This window comes from Xyrauchen texanus, chromosome 17 (assembly GCF_025860055.1).
Source record: "Xyrauchen texanus isolate HMW12.3.18 chromosome 17, RBS_HiC_50CHRs, whole genome shotgun sequence".
NCBI classification, from domain to species: domain Eukaryota; kingdom Metazoa; phylum Chordata; class Actinopteri; order Cypriniformes; family Catostomidae; genus Xyrauchen; species Xyrauchen texanus.
This window is the reverse complement of record NC_068292.1, coordinates 20,832,790-20,847,071: the sequence shown is the minus strand read 5'-3', so window position 1 is coordinate 20,847,071 and position 14,282 is coordinate 20,832,790. Positions and strand designations below refer to the sequence as shown.

General features: G+C 50.9%; 1 pseudogene; it reads left to right on the top strand.

The window, feature by feature from the left end:
• The first annotated feature begins 2,645 nt into the window (after positions 1-2,645).
• Positions 2,646-5,877, top strand: LOC127658369 (single-stranded DNA cytosine deaminase-like; annotated as a pseudogene).
• The last annotated feature ends 8,405 nt before the right edge of the window (positions 5,878-14,282 follow it).

The window sequence follows — 14,282 nt, the reverse complement described above, 5'->3', positions numbered from 1 at the left end:
TGTTGTGCGGTTTGCTTTAAACACCAGCTATACCTTAACCACTCACACTACTACCCAACAGCACCTATTGCTCTCATTTACCATTTGATGTTTAAACAGTTTACATTGTGGTTGGGGAGAAGCTATTTTGCAACAGAAAGCTCCACTGTCACATTTAGTCTAAGCTTTCATTGCTAAATCGCCCAAAAGCTTTGTCTGACTATTGTTGTACTTTTAAACCCACATGCTACATACATGCTCTGAACTTTTTTAACATTAAACAACTGATAGCATAGCTAATAAAACAGAATATGTAGGCATGTAGTCCTCATTTTGCTGTGCACATTGTGGTATGGGTTTAGGTGTAAATGCTGGTTTCAGGATGATTGGAATTGTTACCTAAAACTATTTACATTTTGTCAGACCTCACCAATATTCTCACATTGGGATACATAAATGAATATACTGATGTTTGCAGTTTTTTTGTGAATGTTTTGGTAGAAACCTTAACCTTTTTCAACTGCAAGGCAAATGTGATGTAAAACCCTGTTTTATGTGTTTCAGTCCCTATAAAGTTTTCATGGGCTTCCATTATGTTAGTCAACTAATGAGCTCACAATTACTTCATCTTTCCTTTTGTAGCATTTTGCAAGTCATAGTGGCCAGTTTGTTGTGGAAGACCATTTGTTATAATGAACATAGCTTCTCAGGCAATTGAACACCTGCTACTATGCCCCCTAACCGATGTGTAACTATTATTGTCGTCAGGAAACAGATGTGAGTTCATGACTCTGGAAAGTAAGTTTGTTTGGAGTTGTGGTCGAGTTTGTCTGCACGATGGGGTTCTGTGAGTGTGTGTATGAGCAGGTTTCGGAAAATATGACTTTGCATATCCTGCTATGATTCTTTCATTTGTGTTGCGCCCCTTGATACAATGTGGTGGTCACCATCGTCCTTCCTAATCATGAGACAGAGGACAAAAGTGAGCTTTGGATGACTTGTGGCAGTAACTATGTTTATTCAATTAGTGGTAGTGCTTTGTCTTCACTTCTTTGACACAATGAAAGTTATAGCCTATGAATTCAAAAAAATAAGGCTGTTAGTGCAATTAATTATATAAAAACATAACATGTAAAACAATTAGTCATGCCCCCTGACCGTAGATTCCTGCCAATGTAGCAATTCAAGCTTAAACATCTTTTGTTTTGATAATGTGCAACTCGCAGTCAGCAGGGGCTATCAGTGCAACTCCAATTATACAGGCAACAAAACGACAGCTTAGTCTACAGAATGAAGAACTCAACTGCAAAATTGATCGCTGTGGACCTTAAGAGTATGTTCAATGATATGGAAATAAACCAAACAATTTATTGACTTCGAAAGCCACTTTTTTGTATTATCTAATCAATGCTTTACTCGCCTGCCAAAATACGTCTGAATTATCTGAATTATTATATTTGTTTATATTATATTTTAAAGGCTAGTTATTTTGATTATTATATTTTGAAGTATCTTTATTTTGGGGGTCTATCTGCATAAAATTACATTAATTGGCATATCATGGAATTTATTTGATTAAAAAAATGACTCGAACGACATTTAAACAAAACATTTAATTTTGTTTCTAGATGTTTTTCATGACAACCTTGAAATGAATTATTTGCAGCAAAAAATGATCAACTGATGAAAATCAACCGTAACGAGCTTTAAGGGTATTCTTTTCTCTGTTTTCCCATCCTGTACACACAGAGTGCATTATGGTAAGACTTCAGAAAGACTTGTGGTCGGAAGGTAAATCATGGGAGCAAACAGATCTCTTCCAGATGTTACTCTGCAGACATACACACAAGAAGGAGCTCATTGGGAAGCGGTGATTTCCCTGGCCACAGAGTGCATGAGCGGGTGAAGTAGAGTGAGTAGTGAGTAGGATGTGTGCATGTGTGAGGGTTAATTGCCTCTGGGAAAAACCCTCTGGAAAGGTGTCAGAGCCTCCAAGGGGATTTGGTGACCTCCTGTAGTAAAACCAGCTTTTTGGGCCCCTGTGGGAAAAACTACATTAGTGGAAAAGTTGAGGATGGACAAAATCTGAGCAGGATAGTGAAGGTATATGGGAGTGTTCTTTTAATTATGTGGGAAAAAATGAAGTGGAGGGTTCCTTGACTGGGTGCAAGAGCTGATGGCAGCATTTTCTGGAGTAAAAAAGGTTAAGCGCTATTGTGTAAATCTGGAGCAGGAAAGAACAGTTTCTAAATAAAAACAAAACCATTCATCCATGTCATCATCTGTTTGTCAATTCATATATGCTTACAGTATATAACTGCTTGTATAGTTGTTTGTATCAAATAACCAGTGAGAGATACATGGCAGTATCCTATGTGACAGGGTCCAGTATAGAAGTGACACACTGTCTTTTGTCTATGACTCATTTACATCTCTCTTTAAATATAACTTTTTAACTATACAGATTATTCAGCCATGTAGTTTTTTAAATGCACCGTAGAACTCCCAAATAGGTTTGAAAACCATTTCACCCAATCAGGGACCCTCTTTCTCACATTTATATGGGCATATCACATGTTTTCTATACCTCCCTCTTCCTCAACCCATTTTTAAACACTCACTCACTTTCGCATGACTAAATGAGATAGCAAGTTTCGTCTTTCGGAATGATCAGCAAGCTGGACAGGTAAGTGAATGAAAACAAAACAAGTGATATTGAGAGGCAAGGGATTTTTTTTTTTTTTTTATACTGTAGGCAAAGTCAGCTGTACAGTATACTGTATAATGCAAAACCAACATAACTAATAATAGAAAATACTTATGAGAACTGATTAATAAAGAAATAAATGAATGCATCGTTGTTATTCACTGATGCATTTGATGACATGCAGGGTTGAGGGTTCCTCCACAGTGCAATGATCTGTTTGTATATTTTCTCCTGTTTCAGAAAGTGAAAATGGAAACTGATAGTTATTATTATTATGTGTTTGTGGGAATGATTGGATATAAATGTTGCTCTGAGTCACTATTTTTAAAGTGCAAGGTTTAGAACCAAATCTAAAGTCAACCAACTGCTGATGACTCAAGGCTGTTCAAGTCATACTGTACAAGGTGATAATTGCAAAATGATGTAGACAGACAGAGGAGTTTGGATATATGAATGATTAGGAACAGTTCCCTGTAATGGCCCACATAAAAACCCAAATAATTAACTATGACAAAGTTCTTTAACTCTCTGAAGGAGGGGGGAGCCGGGCAAACATCCAACATAAGACACTTTATTGTCAGCACTATTCAGTGTAAAAAAAAAACATTCAACACCGCTGCTTTTCAGTAGCACACACCACACTGACACACACAGACAGCTCCGTGGGTCTCTCTCGACTGCAGCTCTGGTTGTGGCTTTATCCCTTGCCCGCCACCACCACAATCACCAACAGCTGGGCAAGATAATTCACTCCAGGTATCCATTCCAGCCTCGCTCCGGACCGTCGTCGCTCGGCCCTTCCCCACTCGCAACATACCCCTATTGCCCGACTCAGGCCGGGAGTTCTCTTGCCTGTGCCGCTGCCCTTTCCACCGACCCAGCACCGGATGGTTTTCCCTGCTTCCAGGAAACAGGACCAGCTCTAGGGGAAGGAGAGTGGGAGGGAGGAGTGAGAGAAGGAGAGAGAGAGAGAAAAAATGTAAAACTTGTAGGCTCCCGAACACGCCGCCCACCCGGTCATCAGCCAGCTGGAACACCTCCATCAGCGACGCCGGGCGATGGCACTGGACTCGCTCAGCCATCCCTTTTGGTATCCTGCTGATGAACCGCTCCAGTACCACCACATCGTGTATCCTCGCCGTCGCATTTTTGAGCCAGCAGCAAGGTCTCCAGGAGAGCGTGGTTTCCTCCAAAGTCCTGGGTTTCAGCACCAATGTGACAAAAAGTCTCTTGCTTATCGTAAATGAGGAAGCTGGAACCGGGTGAACCATCAGAAAGACTTGACACAGACAGTTCATCTCAAACACAACATAAGAATGTTTTTCAGCATACATTAATGCCAGCACACACACACACACACAAACACACACATAGCTCTGTTTGTCTCTCACACAGTTGACTTTTCTGCTCAATGCAGAATGCACACATTTATCGGCTGCGTGCATCTCTTTCTCTCTCTCTCTCTCTTTCTTTCTCTCTTGAGCTCCAGCTCCTCTTTATCCTCCTCCCGGCGTCCATCCTTACGACCCGGCCAATCCCCCCTCCTCCTCGCATTAACTTTTAACAAATTTAATAATTTAATAAATCATTATTGTAAAGTGATATTGTATTGTATATTGACTTATTGTATAAGTGAAGCTCACCACCTGCAGGTTAATTCAGTTTGAGAGTAACTGGAACCTCACATCTGTTTCAGGCTCAGCACAATAATGCTCATTTATATCAATTATCACAATACAACCTCTAAAATTCATTTTGTAGAGGAAAGAGTAACAGCACTAACAGAAAACATATTCTGCTACAGTGTGCTGCTGACTCAGAAGAAATTTATCTTCCATTATAAGAATGTGTGCTGGGCCCGTGGGAGACACGAGACTTGCCTTTGTTTTGTGGTGAAGAGACGGATCGGCCCTGATTCACTCTCTTTTGACTTCGGACACTTGCGCAATCGCTCAGGCTGCCATATAGAGGTGAGGGAAGGATGTAAAGACAACAGAGTGAACAAATAAACAGAAATATCAGGATAATGTGCATGTGAAGCAGGTTATAGGGCTTATAAATTGGGTTGATGTCCTCTCACTCATGCTCCCACTGTCTCTGTGTCTTGCTTCCTTTTGCTTTTTCTATGAAAGCTGCTCTTCCTGCGGTACTTGGGGTGCTGTGTCCAGGCCTGTGGGGTTCGAGTGTGGACGGTGCAAGAATGTGTTATTCAGTCACCAGGTTCTGCTCCTGGTCGCCCTGCTTTAAATGCGCCCAACAACTTGCCCACTTCCTGTCGCAGACGCCCAACCTTCGGCTGAGAATCTTTGTGTCACGCCTTTACTTCTGTGATGAAGAGGACAGCCAGGAGAGAGAAGGACTAAGACACCTGAAGAGGGCAGGAGTGCAGATATCTGTTATGACGTATAAAGGTAAACAGGGGAGGGAAAGAGAGGGATATTGCTCTGTTGATATTTGTGATCTGATGAATTGAGTGCAACACTTGTCTTACAGTATTTTATTTTTTTCTAAGACTATTTCTATTGCTGGTAAACATTTGTTGCATGGAGGGAGAGGAGCTTTAAACTCTGGGATGGTCTTCACCAAAACTCTGTGAGACTGGTTCGAAAACTCAGTCGAATCCTTCAGGTTAAAATTTACAATTACTTAATATGACCTACTATTATGGCATTATTCACAAGAATACTTCTAGGTGAAGTTGTCATTTTTTAAGTTAAAATACTTTCTCCTATCAAACCTTAACATGCAGTGACAACTAAAAGTAAGCGATTTGTAGGTTGATTTCACAGAAAATTGTAAACGTTATAGATATGTAGCACTGTCAAAATATTGTTCTGTATTACCTATTACCTGCCTCAACATACCGATACCTTAACCATTGTCTTGAGGATTGTATGGGATTATCTGTTTTGTGACCAGTGGAAGATGGGGGTTGTGTTCAGGAAACCTGTATGAAAACACAAATTATTTTTGCATTTCTGTTTGGTGCCACCAAAAGCAGAGAAATCACACACTTCACCATTGACAGTAACATTTGTGATTGAATCCATGCATTACATAATTATTAACATTTTTATCTGATGTTAAAGGCTATGGCATATTTTTCTATGCTGAATTACATACCTTCTTTGTCACTATAGCCCTGCGAAACTGAGGATCTGAGAGACAGTTTTTCTCTCTTCGGGCTGTGACGACAAATATGAGATTCTCAAATCAATGAACACTGAGATATGAACAGAAGAGGATGAAGAAATGGTGCTGTCTGACCTGAGACTTGAATCTTTTGACTTGAATTTGAATTAATACTGATATTATACTGTATAGCATTAATGTGATTATGTTGGATGTCACTCAAAATGAAATAAAAGCTGTGAATAAGCATTTTCGTCTGTATTCTGTCTGTGTTAAACCATTACACTTTGTAATTTTAACTATCCCAGGAGAATATGGTGCACTTAGTTTCATATGAAACTATTTCTAGAGGTAAGTTTGGTGTAGACTATTAAAGCGCACCTGTCAAAAAGTCACAAACATTACTGATTTTAATTTAAATCTACAATATGGAACTTTTTTTTGGCATAAAATAACAAAATGTTATTAATGAGAGACTGCAACAAAAATTCATCTTCCAAACCATGTATTTAATTTACCCTAATACACTTCGATAGACCTATAATAATGATATTATATTATAAATATTATAGAGCTGTCGGGACGGATTTCACGGGAAATTGCATACGAACATCATTCGAACGTGTGTGTTGATGTTAGGAATTCCTTGTCTTGTTTCACTGTTGCCCTTTGTCTGCCATTTTTGTCACCTTTGCTTTCCTTAGTTTTCACTTTTGACCCTTGTGTAGCTCCTTAGTCTCTGTGTTAGCCTTCGTGTTCACTTGTCTTTGTTTAAGAACTACATTTCCCAGAATCCTCCTGCCATCTTCACTGCCATTTTGTGTCATTGTTCACACCTGTTTATCATTTGTATTATCACTCCCTGTGTATTTAAGCCCTGCTTTTTGTTCACTCCTTGTCGTTCGTTGAATGTTGTTAGCCTGGTGTGTGTTCCCTGCCTGTGTTTTCTAGTTTTATGTTTATTCCCCCATTGAGGGTTTTCCTTTGTTTTTTTCTTGCTTGTTTATTTAATAAAGTGTAACTGCGTTTAGATCCACATCTCCTCGTCTGCCTTGCTGCTCAATCGTGACAGAACGAACGACCCAATATGGATCTAGCAGCTTACCTGATGGAACTGACCCAGGCGGAGTTGACCATCCGCGAGTACTCCCACTTCTTTTCCGCTGTTGCCATCCACACCGGCTTCGACGACACATCCCTGAAAACCATCTACCAGCTCGGGCTACCAACGTACCAGCTGAGGGGATTGCCGAACTCCGGAGACCTCACGTGGAGGGAATATGTGGATCTAGTCTTGGAAGTACTCGCTGCCGGGGAACCACCTCTCTCGATCCCGGTTTCCGCCACTGAGCTTTCCGTGCCTGCCACGGCCAGCGAGCCAGAGCCCACGCCTGCCACGGCCAGCGAGCCAGAGCCCACGCCTGCCACGGCCAGCGAGCCAGAGCCCACGCCTGCCACGGCCAGCGAGCCAGAGCCCACGCCTGCCACGGCCAGCGAGCCAGAGCCCTCGCCTGCCCCGGTCTGCGAGCCAGAACCCTCGTCAGCTACGGTCTGCGAGCCAGAGCCCTCGCCTACCCCGGTCTGCGAGCCAGAGCCCTCGTCAGCTACGGTCAGCAAGCCAGAGCCCTCGCCTGCCCCGGTCAGCAAGCCAGAGCCCTCGCCTGCCCCAGTCTGTGAGCCAGAGCCCTCGTCAGCTACGGTCAGCGGGCCAGAGCCCTTGCCTGCCCCGGTCTGCGAGCCAGAGCCCTCATCAGCTACGGTCAGCGAGCCAGAGCCAGAGCCCTCGTCAGCCACGGTCAGCGAACCCAAGCCAGCGCATACCACGGTCACCCAGCCAGAGCCTGTCGCCTCAGAGGTCAGTGAGCCAGCGCCTGTCGCCTCAGAGGTCAGTGAGCCAGCGCCTGTCGCCTCAGAGGTCAGTGAGCCAGCACCTGTAGCCTCGACCGTCCCTGAGCCAGCGCCTGTAGCCTCGACCGTCCCTGAGCCAGCGCCTGTAGCCTCGACCGTCCCTGAGCCAGCGCCTGTAGCCTCGACCGTTCCCGGGCCAACGCCAATAGCCAGGACTGACCAAAAGCCAGCGCCAATGGTCATGCCCGTCCTAGAGCCTGCGCCCCTCGAGCCTCCCGAGCTTCCCAGAGCTCCGCCTTCTGAGCTTCCCAGAGCTCCGCCTTCCGAGCTCCCCAGAGCTCCACCTTCCGAGCCTCCCGAGCCTTCCAGGGCTCCGCCTCCCAAGCCTCCCAAGCTTTCCAGACCTCCGCCTTCCGAGCTTTCCAGAGCTCCGCCTTCCGAGCTTTCCAGAGCTCCGTCTTCTGAGCCTCCCAAGCTTTCCAGAGCTTCACCTCTCAAGCCTCCCAGGGCTCCGCCTCTCAAGCCTCTCGAGCCTTCCAGGGCTCCGCCTCCCAAGCCTCCCGAGCCTTCCAGGGCTCCGCCTCCCAAGCTTTCCAGAGCTCCGCCTCCCGAGCTTTCCAGAGCTCCGCCTCTCAAGCCTCCCAAGGCTCCGCCTCTCGAGTCTTCCAGGGCTCCTCTTGAGCCTTCCAGGGCTCCGCCTCTCAAGTCTCCCAAGCCACCCAGGGATCCTCCTCCCAAGCCTCCTAGGGCTCCGCCTCCCAGGGCTCCATCTCTCAAGTCTCTCGAGCCTCCCAGGGCTCCTCCTCTCGAGCCTCCCAGGGCTCCGCCTCTCGAGCCTCCCTCTGCTCTGCCTCCTGAGCCTCCCACGGCTCTGCCCCCTGAGCCTCCCGAGCTTTCCATGGTTCCTCCTCCCTCGGCTCTGCCTCCTGGGCCTCCCACGGCTCCGCCCCCTGAGGCCTCTGAGCCTCCAGAGCCTCCCTCAGCTCCGCCTCCAGAGCTTCCTACGGCTCCGCCCTCAGAGCCTCCTGAGCCTCCTACGGCTCCGCCTCCCGAGCCTCCTGCGGCTCCGCCTCCCGAGCCTCCTGCGGCTCCGCCGCCAGAGCCTTCCAGGTCACCGCCTTTAGGGCCTCCTCCCAGGGGTCCTGACCCTGTCCCTGACCTGTGGCCTCCTCCCAGACCTTCTGACCCTGTTCCTGTCCTGTGGCCTCCTCCCAGGCCTCCTGACCCAGTCCCTGTCCTGTGGCCGCCTCCCAGGCCACCTGACCCTGTTCCAGTCCTCTGGCCTCCTCCCAGGTCTCCTGACCCGGTCCCTGTCCTGTGGCCTCCTCCCAGGCCTTCTGACCCTGTTCCTGTCCTGTGGCCTCCTCCCAGGCCTCCTGACCCAGTCCCTGTCCTGTGGCCTCCTCCCAGGCCTCCTGACCCTGTCCCTGTCCTGTGGCCTCCTCCCAGGCCTCCTGACCCTGTCCTGTGGCCTCCTCCCAGGCCTCCTGACCCTGTCCCTGTCCTGTGGCCTCCTCCCAGGCCTCCTGACCCGGTCCCTGTCCTGTGGCCTCCTCCCAGGCCTCCTGACCCGGTCCCTGTCCTGTGGCCTCCGCCCAGGCCTCCTGACCCGGTCCCTGTCCTGTGGCCTCCGCCCAGGCCTCCTGACCCGGTCCCTGTCCAGTGGCCTCCTCCCAGGTTTCCTGACCCAGTCCTTGTCCTGTGGCCTCCTCCCAGGCCTCCTGACCCGGTCCCTGTCCTGTGGCCTCCTCCCAGGCCCCCTGACCCGGTCCCTGTCCTGTGGCCTCCTCCCAGGCCTCCTGACCCTGTCCCTGTCCTGTGGCCTCCTCCCAGGCCTCCTGACCCGGTCCCTGTCCTGTGGCCTCCTCCCAGGCCTCCTGACCCGGTCCCTGTCCTGTGGCCTCCGCCCAGGCCTCCTGACCCGGTCCCTGTCCTGTGGCCTCCGCCCAGGCCTCCTGACCCGGTCCCTGTCCTGTGGCCTCCGCCCAGGCCCCCTGACCCAGTCCCTGTCCAGTGGCCTCCTCCCAGGTTTCCTGACCCAGTCCTTGTCCTGTGGCCTCCTCCCAGGCCTCCTGACCCGGTCCCTGTCCTGTGGCCTCCTCCCAGGCCCCCTGACCCGGTTCCTGTCCTGTGGCCTCCTCCCAGGCCTCCTGACCCGGTCCCTGTCCTGTGGCCTCCGCCCAGGCCCCCTGACCCAGTCCCTGTCCAGTGGCCTCCTCCCAGGTTCCCCAAACCTGTCCTTGCCCGGTGGCCAGCTCCCAGACCACCTGAATCTGTCCTTGCCCTTTGTGCCCCCTGGAACTTCCTGCCTGCCATCTGTGCCCCCTTGGACTTCCTGCCTGCCCTTTGTGCCCCCTTGGACTTCCTGCCTGCCCTTTGTGCCCCCTTGGACTTCCTGCCTGCCCTTTGTGCCCCCTTGGACTTCCTGCCTGCCCTTTGTGCCCCCTTGGACTTCCTGTCTACCCTTCGTTGCCCCCTGGACTGCCTGTCTGCCCGTTGTTGCCCCCTTGGTCTGTCTGCCCACCTCAAGCTCCCCCCCAGTCATGGACGTTTTTTGTTTTGTTTTATGTCACTGTGATCGTCTGGAATCCGATCCTTGAGGGGGCTATGTTAGGAATTCCTTGTCTTGTTTCACTGTTGCCCTTTGTCTGCCATTTTTGTCACCTTTGCTTTCCTTAGTTTTCACTTTGTCCCTTGTGTAGCTCCTTAGTCTCTGTGTTAGCCTTCGTGTTCACTTGTCTTTGTTAAAGAACTACACTTCCCAGAATCCTCCTGCCATCTTCACTGCCATTTTGTGTCATTGTTCACACCTGTTTATCATTTGTATTATCACTCCCTGTGTATTTAAGCCCTGCTTTTTGTTCACTCCTTGTCGTTCGTTAAATGTTGTTAGCCTGGTGTGTGTTCCCTGCCTGTGTTTTCTAGTTTTATGTTTATTTCCCCATTGAGGGTTTTCCTTTGTTTTTTTCTTGCTTGTTTATTTAATAAAGTGTAACTGCGTTTAGATCCGCATCTCCTCGTCTGCCTTGCTGCTCAATCGTGACAGTTGACATCCATACACAGAGAAAATAAGATCCGGCTACAGTAGCGCATGTGTGGGAGTAGCTTGAAGCTGAAAGTTTGATGTTACAACGAATGAGAAAATTTACCATGTATCATTAAAAATGGCAAACCTCCGGGGAATCACTTTGTAAAAACAAAGAAACCCTGAACAGAGCAGACTCTATATGCAAAAATTAGAAAACGACAGAGTCCGTAATAAAACCCGAATCAACAACGGCTTGGGTTTTCAGATGTATACAACTGTTTTGATCTGAAAGGATTTAAAAGAGACCCAGAGATGACTTTTTCATCCTCAACAGATAAGATATTATATTGATATGGTTTATGTATAATTGTGTAATCACTTCTGTGTGTGTGTGTAGCAAAATACAATAATTATACTGTAATCTGTGCAGAACTTCTCACTTGCTGTAACCCGAGTACACACACACAAGTTGAGACAGTCACAATGTGATGAAAAACTGCTTTTATTCGCAATAAAAGCAGGCAGAAGTACAAACAGGGTTAATCCAGAGAGAATGGTCAAGGGGGAGCGTAAGGTCGGAGCAGGGGAATCAATGATATAAACAAGAGGGTCGAAGACGGGAAAACAGTTAACAACTAGGGACAAGTGGGAACGGAGACAGGGGAACAAGTTGGCAAGCTAAGAGGTAAAACAGTAGGGAGGTCAAAACTAGACGAGACTAGCAGGGCAACGATACGGGGAACTAAATACATACAATAACCAACCCGAGTGAAACGAAAGGGTTGTGATATATATAGGGGAACAAACGAGCGGTGCAGGTGAAATGAATAACTAGGTGATTGGGACTGTGGCAGGTGTAACTAATGTGTGGGGATAAGAAGCACGTGAGTGCAGGTGGTCATATTGTTCTGGCAGATTGGAAGCGCGTGAGAAGCCAGCATGTGAGTCAGAGGGGGGAGAGAGTTTACGAGCGAGAGCTCGTAATAGCAGAACGAGCGTGTGAGCTCGCGAGGGAGGAAACAGCGTACGAGCTCCAGGGGGCGGAGCGAGGAAGCGGGAAGCGAGCACGCTCGCGGAGTGCATGTGTGCATGCTCGCGAACGCGGAGATGGGGCAGAGGAGCGGGGTTCGTGACAGTACTCCCCCCTCTGAATAGGACGGCTCCTGACGGCCACGCTCGGCTGCGAGGAGCGCGAGGGAACAGAACGAGCGTGTGAGTTCGGGGGGACAGAACGAGCGTGTGAGCTCGAGGGGACAGAACGAGCGTGTGAGCTCGAAGGGACAGAACGAGCGTGTGAGCTCGAGGGGACAGAACGAGCGTGTGAGCTCGAGGGGACAGAACGAGCGTGTGAGCTCGAGGGGACAGAACGAGCGTGTGAGCTCGCGGGGGACAGAAGGCACAAAAGGGAAATGAAACAGTCCATGGGGGTCAATGGGCAGTTCAAGGCAAGGTCAGGGGGAACATAGTGGACAGGCGGGTGGTCGGGAGGTCTAGGGGGCAGCCATAGGGCAGAGACTGGGTCAGGAGGTCTGGAAGGCGACTGGAGGACAGGGACTGGGTCCGGGGTCTGGAAGGTGACCACCGGACAGGAATAGGGTCCGGAGGCCAGGGAAGAGGCCACAGGACAGGTAGAGGGTCAGGAAGTCCGGGCTGAGCCGTGAAAGGCGGAGCCATCAGAGGCGGCACCGTAGGTGGCTCTGGAGGTGGGGTCCTGGAAGGCTCGGAGGTGGAGCCGACGGAGGCTTTAGGGGCTAAGGCATGGAAGGTTCTGGAGGTGGAGCCGAAGGAGGCTTTAGGGGCTAAGGCCTGGAAGGCTCTGGAGGTGGAGCCGAGGAGGCTTTAGGGGCTAAGGCCTGGAAGGCTCTGGAGGTGGAGCCAAGGGGGCTTTAGGGGCTGAAGGCCTGGAAGGCTCAGGAAGTGGAGCCCATGGAGGTGGCGCCGTAGGAGGCTCCAGAGGTGAAGCCCTGGAAGGCTCTGGAGGCAGAGTCGAGGGAGGTGATGCCGTGGGAGGTGGCGCCGTGGGAGGTGGCGCCGTAGAAGGCTCCAGGAGTGAAGCCCTGGTAGGCTCTGGAGGCAGAGCCGGGGGAGGTGGCACCGTAGGAGGCTTGGGAGGCAGAGCCAGCAGGAGGCTCGGGAGGCGAATCTCTAGAAGGCTCTGGAGTCTTAGGGAGCAGAGCCGTAGGGAGGCTCGGGAGGCGGAGCCGCAGGAGGCTCGGGAGGCGAACCTCTAGAAGGCTCTGGAGTCTTAGGGAGCAGAGCCAGTGAGAGGCTCGGGAGGTGGAGCCGTAGGAGGCTCTGGAGGGGAGCCGTAGGAGGCTCGGGAGGCAGAGCCATAGGAGCCTCTAGTGGCCGAGCCCTGGAAGGCTCGGAGAGGCTTGAGGGGGAGCCTTGAAAGACTCGAGAGACGAAGCCCTGAGAGGCTTGAGAGGGGAGGAGCCCTGAGAGACTCGAGGGGCGGAGCCCTGAGAGGCGGAGGAGCCCTGAGAGACTCGAGAGGCGAAGCCATGAAAGACTTCGAGAGGGGAAGCCCTGAGAGGCGGAGGAGCCCTGAGAGACTCGGAGAGGCAGGCCGTAAGAGGCTTGAGGGGTGGAGCCATGAAAGACTCGAGAGGCGAAGCCGTGAGAGGCTTGAGGGGTGGAGCCATGAAAGACTCGAGGGGCGGAGCCCTGAGAGGCGGAGGAGCCCTGAGAGACTCGGGAGAGGCTGAGCCGTGAGAGGCTTGAGGGGTGGAGCCATGAAAGACTCGAGAGCGGGAAGCCCTGAGAGGCGGAGGAGCCCTGAGAGACTCGGAGAGGCGAGCCGTGAGAGGCTTGAGGGGTGGAGCCATGAAAGAATCGAGACGGGAAGCCCTGAGAGGCGGAGGAGCCCTGAGAGACTCGAGAGGCGAAGCCGTGAGAGGCTTGAGGGGTGGAGCCATGAAAGACTCGAGGGATGGAGCCCTGAGAGACTCGAGAGGCGAAGCCGTGAGAGGCTTGAGGGGTGGAGCCGTGAAAGACTCGAGGGATGGAGCCCTGAAAGACTCGAGAGGCGAAGCCGTGAGAGGCTTGAGGGGGGGAGCCGTGAAAGACTCGAGGGATGGAGCCCTGAGGGACTTGAGGGGTAGAGCTCTGGGAGGCTCGTGAGGAGGAGCCCTAGGAGGCTCGTGAGGAGGGGCCCTCGGAGGCTCGAGAGGAGGAGCCCTGGGAGGCTCGAGAGGAGCCCTGGGAGGCTCGAGAGGCGGAGCCCGGGAGGGTTCTGAGGGGCGAGCAGAGGCCGGCAGAGTCGTGGAAGACTCTGAGGGCGGAGCAGAGCCCGGCAGAGCCGTGGAGGACTCTGAGGGCGGAGCAGAGCCCGGCAGAGCCGTGGAGGACTCTGAGGGCGGAGCAGAGGTCTGCAGAGCCATGGAGGACTCTGAGGGCGGAGCAGAGGTCTGCAGAGCCGTGGAGGACTCTGAGGGCGGAGCAGAGGTCTGCAGAGCCGTGGAGGACTCTGAGGGCGGAGCACAGGTCTGCAGAGCCGTGGAGGACTCTGAGGGCGGAGCACAGGTCTGCAGAGCCGTGGAGGACTCTGAGGGCGGAGCAGAGGTCTGCAGAGCCGTGGAAGACTCT